The sequence below is a fragment of the Erpetoichthys calabaricus genome, chromosome 1 (genome assembly GCF_900747795.2).
Source record: "Erpetoichthys calabaricus chromosome 1, fErpCal1.3, whole genome shotgun sequence".
In the NCBI taxonomy this organism is placed as follows: Eukaryota; Metazoa; Chordata; class Cladistia; order Polypteriformes; family Polypteridae; genus Erpetoichthys; species Erpetoichthys calabaricus.
The window spans coordinates 330,280,191-330,289,814 of record NC_041394.2 but is presented as its reverse complement, the minus strand read 5'-3'; positions in this window follow the sequence as shown (position 1 = coordinate 330,289,814).

Here is a 9,624-nt window from a genome sequence, read left to right as displayed (position 1 = left end):
GCTAGCGCTGCGGCACCGTGTCCTCACATGTTTAATTATTAATAATACAGATTATTTAAATGAAGTTAAAGTTTTATCTGTATAATATAATCAACATGTTTTGCTGCATTTCGTCTTAGAAATGAATACCGTCATCACATGTAAATACGCGCTTTATAAAGTGGCGCAGGTTGTGCAATATTATAACTGTAGTGCAAGTTTACAGTGGGGTAATTGTACTTATAAGTCCAAATATTTCTACAAGGAGCACTTGATGGACTGATTTAGTGTGTTTAGAGTTCTTGGGATGAAACTGTTTCTAAACCGCGAAGTCCGTACAGGGACTAAAGCGTTTGCTGTGGCTCAGGCAGCATCTGCTTCATGCTGTATACCGATATTTCTCTTTCCAATCAGCTGCTGCTGTGATTTCCCACTCAGATACAGTGATATAAATACTCCGAGTGGTGCAGTGAGAGTAATGTGGGAAAAGATGATCTGCTGTGGCAACCCTTAACGGGATCAGCTGAAAGAACATGCAGTGAGAGTTACAACGCTAAAGCAGTTATGGTATTTGGAATACTATGGCTATTCCCTGGACCATTATATTGCTACAGGTTAATTACAATCAGATGCATTACACTAATAAACAATATGCAGTTAATTTCAGTGTATTTATAAAGCCGCGCCAGGAATGTGGGTCTAAGAAAGAAAGGGTAACCACACAGGAACAGTAGCACTGCTTTGACGCTGGGTGCCGCCAGTCTGCAAAACCGGGCGGATAAATTGCGTACGCCAAGGAATGAGTTACCGTGGAAATGTGCGTGGCTTTACGCCAAGTTTAGGTTTTATACATCGTGATTTGAGCGTGGAAAGGTTCGTACGCAACATTTCTGTGCGTACGCACCGTTTATACATGAGGCCCCAGCTCCGCAACCGTCCGAGAGATAGCCTGGGCAGACCTCATAGCACACAACAGAGACGAGGCGAGCTCTTCACGCAGGACTCCATTACTACAGTAATTTATAAGCACGTACCACTTCTTTCGAGGACGCCTCTCCGGACTGTGGGGCATCATCAGCCAACCTCTTGAATTATGCAGTGAGAAATAGGGATGGGACACCTGATACTCACGCATCTACACCGTAATGAGTGTTCAAAATGCCGCTTCAAAGTATGTGTCACATGCGCGTGTAACGTGATCTTTAGGTACGGAAGCTTCAATACTTCACCGACGCCCCTCTACAGTTAGAAGTCGTTTTAGTCTGTTGCTCGGTAAAGAATCTCTGTTGGCCCAAAGACAAAAACGGTGGCTCTTCACATCCCATACAGAATACCGACAGTAGTTCGAGTGTGTGTGTGTGTGCAACTGTCCAAACGAAGATTATTCGATCGACTTTACAGGTCACCACTGATTGAACACTATTGTCACTTTATGTGCTGTTAATACAAATGGCCAGGAGATGTCACCATTTTTAAGATGAAATGCAGCAAAATATGTTTTTATACAGATAAAACTTATTGTATTGTTAATAATTAAACATGTGAGGACACTGTGCCGCAGCGCTAGCTAGTTCATGGATAGCTCCTGCCTTGCGCTGTATTCTTGCTGGTGCTGACGCGACACTGGAAGGATAGACAGATAGAATAATTAAACATGTACTACGAAGATATTTCAATGTTCCTTAAAAGTTTTGAAGAATCGGCATTCTAAGCTTACAAATGGCTTAACATCTATTACAGAGCTGATTGTGTGGCAATTGGGTATTTGGAGAAAGAAAAGTAAGGACAGGAATTGGAGGTTAGTACGTTTGAAAAAGACAGTACTGCTGTGATAAAGTATTTCATCGAAGGTCGTGCATGGCGCAGCAAGCCTCTTGCATGAGATATGAATAATAACTGCGCCACCGTGTTCCCATGTTTAATAACATGCTTTCATTCCTATCATCATGAAAAAGATATCATGTATACATCTCAGTATTTTAATTATTCAGAGAGCTGTAATATCTCAAATGTAATGGATTCTGTGTCCTGTCGGAGAAAGAGAAAGAACGGAAGCACGTAGTGATTCACACAAATAGAGCACATAGAAGATCCAATACAGAACAAAGCATTTAACGTGCTACTTTAGTTAAGATGGGATTTGAGAAACTAGTAAAATAAACGATTTTAAGATGAAGTTTATGATGTTCTACTTTAATGACAAACTATGTAATTAAAGTGGAAGTTTCGAGATTAAAGTTGACATTTCGTGCTTTTTTCCCCACTGTCAGCCTATTTTTTTCACTGTACCCTAATAAGCTTTCATATGACACTCAGACAGTGGCCTACGACTTGCCTTTTCACAGCGACTTTGATATGTGACTTCTTTTTTATTTCGGGCACTGTGCGACTTTGTGAACTTGAGCTTTCGAGTTTGTCCGACACTCTGTGCCACTCAATCAACTTCCTTTTGTTGATTATACCACTGTTTAAACCAACAAATAGTACGTTTTTCCTTTGCCTCCACTTGGTATTCGCTGAAATTCTTATACTGTATTTTCCCCCGTGCTTTTCCCATTGTCTTTTCACAGAAGGCTATTTATATTGATTTGCATATTCAAAGAGTCGTAATTCTGGGAGGAGTTGGGGCGGGACAGAAGGCGTGTGCGTTACTTTTCACGCTGATCGGGATTTATGTAGCGGAAGAATGTGGAAGTTTGAGTACGCACAGATTCCTGCATTTGGATTTTTCTATGCGTACGCACATTCCCGCTTTTGTGCTTACACCATGTTATAGTGTGAGTTCTATGCACGGCATTATACATGAGGCCCGTGGTGTGATATGAGGGTAAATGTGATCCTGAACTAGGCAATGATTCAGTGGTGTAAGTATCAGGTAACGGTGGTGTGTTTTCAGTTGTGTAAGCTTCAGGTGAGACTGGTGTGTTTACATGTGTGGATTGTAATTGTGTGTCACATTGTTCATCTGGTTCTGTGTCTGCAATGTTGACGTTGTTCGAACTAAGCCTTTCCTTAGTACTCCGGATGTGCCTGCGGTTGCGGCGATACACCTGTCCATCTGAAGTGCGGAGGATATATGATCGATCAGTTCCAGCTGGTTGGATGACAACCGCTGGTTTCCAATGTCCCAGCTCTTGGAGTCTGACAGTTGCTCCAGCATTGAGTGGTGGCAGTGGCTTGGATGATCTGTCGTAGTAAACCTTTTGGTGATGTTGTGTTTGGCTCCTTTTTATTAATTCTTCTTTATGGCTAACAACTTTGGTTGTAGTTGCTTGCTTATTGTTGGCAGAATTGAGAGAAGTCGTCGACTCGTCAACAGCTGTGCTGGGGACTTAAAATTGTCCACTGGTGTGTTACAATATTCAAGCAGACTTGAGATATCGGTCTTTTTCATCTGCATAAGCTTTGTCCAAAAGTGCTTTGGCTGTCTGCACAGTTCTTTCAGCAAGACCATTACTCTGTGGGTAGTGTGAACTTGAAGTGATGTGTGTGAATTCCCATGACTTGGCAAATAATTTGAACTCCTTTGACGTGTATTGGGGTCCATTGTCTGATATTAATGTCGCTACAATGCCATGTCTAGCAAAGGCTGCTTTGAGCTTGCATATCACAGTTGCTGATGTGGTGGTGTGAAGTTTGTCTAATTCAAAATATCTGCTATAGTTGTCAACAGTTACAAGGTAGTTTCCACTGTTCCATGTGAATATGTCTGTACCTACAACTTGCCATGGCCTGTCTGGGATGCAATGAGGTATCATGGGTTCTTTGGTGTTCGATAGATGACGTTCCAGACAGACTGGACACTTTGCTACAATTGCCTCTACTTGTTTTGACATTCCAGGCCAGAACATTATATCATGTGCTCTTTGTTTGCATTTTTCCATGCCCAAGTGACTTGCTTGGAGCTTCATTAGAATTTGTTCTCCGAGACTTGTAGGAATGACCATTTTTTCTCCCTTAAAGACAATTCCATTGATTTTGGACAACTCATCTCGGTGATTCCAGAACTACAAGATACTCTGGGGCACTTTCTCCTCTCCTCAGGCCATCCATTGTGAATGGCTGTTCTCTGAGCACTAAGATGTTCATCTTTCTCAGTTTCAACTTGTATCTCCTTTAATCTGGTGTCACTCACTGGTAAGCTGTTGAAACTGTGTGGACGTGCACATCCATCCCTTCACTGCTGTCATGGGAGGTAATGGACTATCTTGAGAGTGTGTCGGCAACAGGAATGTCTTTTCGGTGAACAATGTGGAAGTCATATCTCTGCAGTTGAAGGATCATTCTCTGCAGCCTTGGTGGGGCTGTGGCTAATGGTTTTCTTAAGATTGACTCCAACGGCTTGTGGTCTGACTCCACACAAACTTGATGGCCATATGCATATTGATGAAAACTCTTGAACCAAAAGAGAATTGCATACATTTCTTTTTCAATCTGGGCATAATTTATCTCACTGTCTGTGAGTGACTTGGAAGCATAGTTGATGGGTCTACATTCTTGTAGCAGTACAGCACCAAGGCCATATTTTGATGCATCTACTTGCAAGTAGAGGTCTTTCTCAGGGTTGAAATAGGCAAGAACTGGTCCTGGTTCTCTAGTAATGATGCCTTTCCTTTTCTGAAAAGCTTCATCATGCTGCTTATCCCATAAAAACTTGCGTGACTGCTTCAAGAAATGACGCATTGGCGCACTGACCTCATACAAATTAGATGCAAATTTGGCGAGGTAATGTGCCATGCATAGCACTGTCTCCAGTTCTGCCCAATTCTTTGGTGGCTTCATCATCTTTATAGCAGAGATTTTCACTGGGTCTGGTTTGATGCCTTCAGCTGAGAGGCGATGACCAAAGTAGCTGACCTCAGTGGCTCCAATGGTGAGTTTCTCAGCATTGAGATGGACTCCTTTCTCCCGTGAATGTTGTAGCATGGCTCGGAGGTTCTGGTCATGCTCTTTGCGGGTTGTGCCAGAGATGAGGATGTTGTCCACGATGGCAACCACTCCGTTGAGGCCTTGATATGTCTCACTCATTTTCCTCTGAAATTCATCCTGGGCAGAGATGAGGCCAAATAGTAAGTGCAGGAAACAATAGCGTCCAAATGGGGTATTAAATGTTGTCAGCAGAGAAGATTCTTCTGTGAGCTTTATAGCCCAGTATCCCGAATGGGCATCTACTACGGTAAAGTAGTGTGCTTCTGTCAGCTGTGGCATGATGTTCTCTAGTGTTGGCAGAGGGTAGTGGGGCTGTTTAATAGCCTTGTTTAAGTCTCTAGGGTCAAGACAAACTCTGAGCTTACCTGTTCTTGGTTTTTCAACGACCATCAATGCATTCACCCATGCAGTTGGTTCTGTCACCTTGCAAATGATTCCTGATTTCTCCATATTCAGCAGCTCTTCCTTTGGTCGACTTCGCAAGGCAAGGGGAATCCTTCTTGGCGGGTACACTACTGGAACTGCTGTGGGGTCAAGGTGAATACTACACTCCCCAGGGAACAGACCAATGCCCTTAAAAACATCAGCAAACTCTTCTTTTATTGACTGTATGTCAGCTGGTGAGGTTACTGCTAGGACTAGCTTAATCAAATCTAAATCTAGACATGCCTTTAGCCCTAACACTGGAGGAGCCTGTGTCTCTATAACATAGACATCCAAAACCATACTGCACTCCTTGTATTTACAATGCAGCATACATGTACCTCTTACTATAAGCTGCTCTCCTCCATAACCTGTGTGACAGATAGGAGGTGCTCTCGCTCCCTTGAACCCTCGGACACCATGCCAGACACTAGGTAAAATCCAAATATTGAATTTATGATAATAATTATGTGCACAAAGCACCCTCCTCTCCACACTACTCATATACAATAACCAATAATAAACAATAATCAATCCTCCACTCTCCCAGACGCGTTGCCATCCTTCCACCCAGTTCAGCTCAATGTCTGGGATTTCCCACAGTCCTTTTATAGTCCTTGACCCAGAAGTGTTTCGCTCTCTCTGTCCATGTGACTAGGAACACTTCCGGGTCAAATAAAAACTCTTCTTCTTCATCCCGGAAGCACGTCATTCCTCCTGTCGTTGTGACTAAGATGTACTTCCAGGTTATAGAGCATGTAAGAGTCTCTGGGCCTCCCTGCAGCATCCTCTAGCGACCCCCATGGTATCCAGCAGGACTGTGGATAAAAACTCCATTGTCCAGGATTCCCTGCTGGCCTTCGGGGCACCTCCATACTGCAGGGAGAGCTCCACCTAGCGGCATGGGGATATTGGCCGGGATGAATGGCCATCCATATATCACAGTACTTCCCCCCCCCCCGAGCGAAGAATCGAGATTCGGAGTGGCCAGCCTCGTGAGGGATGAATTCCTCCAGGAGGAGTTTCCGGTCAGACCTTGGCTAATCTTTGTTCCGCATTCCCTGGAGAACCTAGGGGGAATATTAATCCAATGAGACATCTGGTCCCCTGTTCTCCAAGGACAATATCACCAAATGTGGCCTGGCCTTTGGCATCCATAGCACTGCCTCCGTCCTCCTGCTACTATCCCTCTGCGGAACTGAAAACATTCAGGAAATGCTGGCTCTGCCCCTTTTCCCACTGAGGAGGATTCCACCGGAGACCCCCCGTTTTATTTTAGGGATCTCCTGCTTACTCTGGGGCTTTCTCACAGTCTGAGTATCTCTATTTATTAAAGAGAGCCCCTTTACTGTTTGCACCCCTCTAGATTTATTTATATTATGGGTCGGGGTCTTCAGGATTGCATCGCTCCGTGAGACAGCACCATCCAGCTGCCCTGGCTCGATCGAGCCTTACCCCGATCGCTCAGTCATCGTTCCACTCTCTTTTGTAGGGTTCGCAGTGATTTGGCACCCACTACTTATTAAACGCGGGCCCGGATCACACTGCGTCCCTGTATGCTGTATGGTACCGGCATTACTCACTTGTACCGCCAACTCATATAAAACGGGACGCTCTCATCCTAAATGCCGCAGGTACTCATTCACCCGTCTCAAAGGCACTTTGGCCGTCGCTCCCAAATCTTCAATAACTTTCTTTAAGACTTCCAGCATCTGAAAATTACCTCATACAGGCTCAATCAGTTTCTCGAGTTCCCACACGTACACAATATTATTTACTTCGGCAGGAGGCAGGCTTAAAGAATCACTTGCCTTACCATCCGGCCAGAAGCCAATGAGCACATCCATTCCATGCACATGCTCTGACTGGTCTTGCGGAGGCTTCTGGGATTTGGAGTTCTCATTCGAGGACTGGGCTGCCATCTTTGGCTGACTGCGATCTGCCTATATTAATTTGTCGGCAGCTCGATCAGCCATTTCCCAGTCCTTCTTACCTTTTTTTGGGGTGAGCAGTGCTTTGCTCGCCTCCCTCTTCCCCTTCGGAAAGTCCAAGTCTGTTGCTTTGTCGGCGAAGTTGCAAACAGCGGAACGCGGACCTTCTCCTTCCCAAAATGCACCGGGATCGATCACGTGTCCCTCGCCGGCAGCCGACATGCGGAAATCTCCTTTTGGGCTCGTCAGCTCGCACAGGAACACACCACCATCATTTGGAATTTCTTCTGCCTCCCACAGAGCCTCCCGATGGTCTTCTTCGAGGTACATTCATGGGACAAAATGAGTTATTTTAAAAGGATTTTCTTTTAACTCCCCGGCACGTACCTCGTGATGGTCATCTTTCTTTGGAGGCGCCTTTCGCCCCATGTGGCCGCTCCTCAGCTCACCCCGAGTGTCGGGCATGATGAGCTCGGATCCTCCGCTGGTGCTGTCTCTCTATTTGCTCCTCTTCTTCCCCATAACGGACTCGGTGAAGGTGGGTTCCAGCGATTGTACAGCGTCCTAATGCTGCTGTCTTAGGGTTCTCTGCCCACAGAAAATTTTTTAACAGGTCCTCTGCCAAATCGACGGCCAGAGTATCCTGCTGGCTACGCCACTGTGACAGATAGGAGGCGCTCTCGCTCCCTTGAACCCTCGGACACCATGCCAGACACCAGGTAAAATCCAAATATTGAATTTATTATAATAATTACGTGCAAAAAGCACCCTCCTCTCCACACTACTCATATACAATAACCGCTGGAACCCGCCTTCACCGAGTCCGTCCTTTTATAGTCCTTGACCTGGAAGTGTTTCGCTCTCTCTGTCCATGTGACTAGGAACACTTCCGGGTCAGATAAAAACTCTTCTTCTTCATCCCGGAAGCACGTCATTCCTCCTGTCGCTGTGACTAAGACGTACTTCTGGGTTATAGGGCACGTAAGAGTATCTGGGCCTCCCTGAAGTGTCCTGTAGTGGCCCCCATGGTATCCAGCAGGGCTGTGGATAAAAACTCCATTGTCCAGGATTCACTGCTGGCCTTCGGGGCACCTCCATGCTGCAGGGAGAGCGCCACCTGGCGGCCTGGGGGTATTGGCCAGGATGAACGGCTGGCCATATATCACACCTATCAGTTTGCACCCAGTGGGCTGTAGTTTGCATTCACCAGTAGACTATTGTACTCACTCACAGGAATTACATTAACTTGTCTAATTTAAAATGTAAGTTTTACACCTTGCTTTTCTATTGCTATGTTTGCAAAGGCTTGTTCGGCTTCAGATAGTTGTTCCTTTCTTACTGCATCAATGAACAGTTCGTCTTCCCAGACATCACACACTGCATGCAGGGGTTTACCTTTCCCAGTCCTGCAAAATTTAGCGAAGTGATTCAATTTACCACATTTTTGACACTGTCTTCCTTTAGCTATACATTGACTTTTTCCACCGTGTGGTTTGTGTCCGCAGTAGCTGTACTTCTGAATATGCTTGTATGCGTCACTCGCTTCATATTCTTCTGCTGTCTTCTCAATTGTGTAATGCGTGTTTTGTGCAGCGCTCTTTGGAGTCCTTGCTTGTTGTCTGCGTACTGCGTTCACAGTTAGTTCACGTGAGCCGCTCGCGGTGCCTGCATCGAAGGTTCTCAGCTGTGCCTGCGCTATCTCGTGCGATCTTGCGACGTCCACAGCTTTCTTTAATGTTAGCTCAGATCCGGCGCTTAAAAGTTTCTCTCGCACTTTCGCTGAGTTTGTGCCAAACACACAGTCCTTCACCAGCAATTTTAACTCCGTTACAAAGTGATCAAAAGTCTCGTTTATCCCCTGCATCTTCTCATTAAATTTCTTATTATAATATACTTCTCATTGAAATATTCTCGTGAATATTTTATTCGTCTTAGACATGACATACGCCTCAAAGCGGTCATAATAAGTTTTCAGTACCTTGGCTTCCTCCTCGGTGAGAGTCCATGTGTTGAAAATGTCTGTTCCTTTTTCCCCCAGTCCACAGGAGCAGGTAGCTGCATTTCTCACTCTCGCCTTTGCCTTTTAGCGGGACAGAAAACATCAGCTCCACGTGCTGTCGGAACTTTTTCCATTCTCCCTGCAGGTTAAGAGAATCCCAGTCAATGCGTGGCGAGGGAACTCCGGCAAAATCCATGACTGTCCTCTATTCACAATATTCTGTATTGTGAATTTCCCCTTGGGATTAATAAAGTATCTATCTATCTATCTATCTATCTATCTATCTATCTATCTATCTATCTATCTATCTATCTATCTATCTATCTATTCTGACACCATGTCTTGGTTTTCACAAATTGTGCA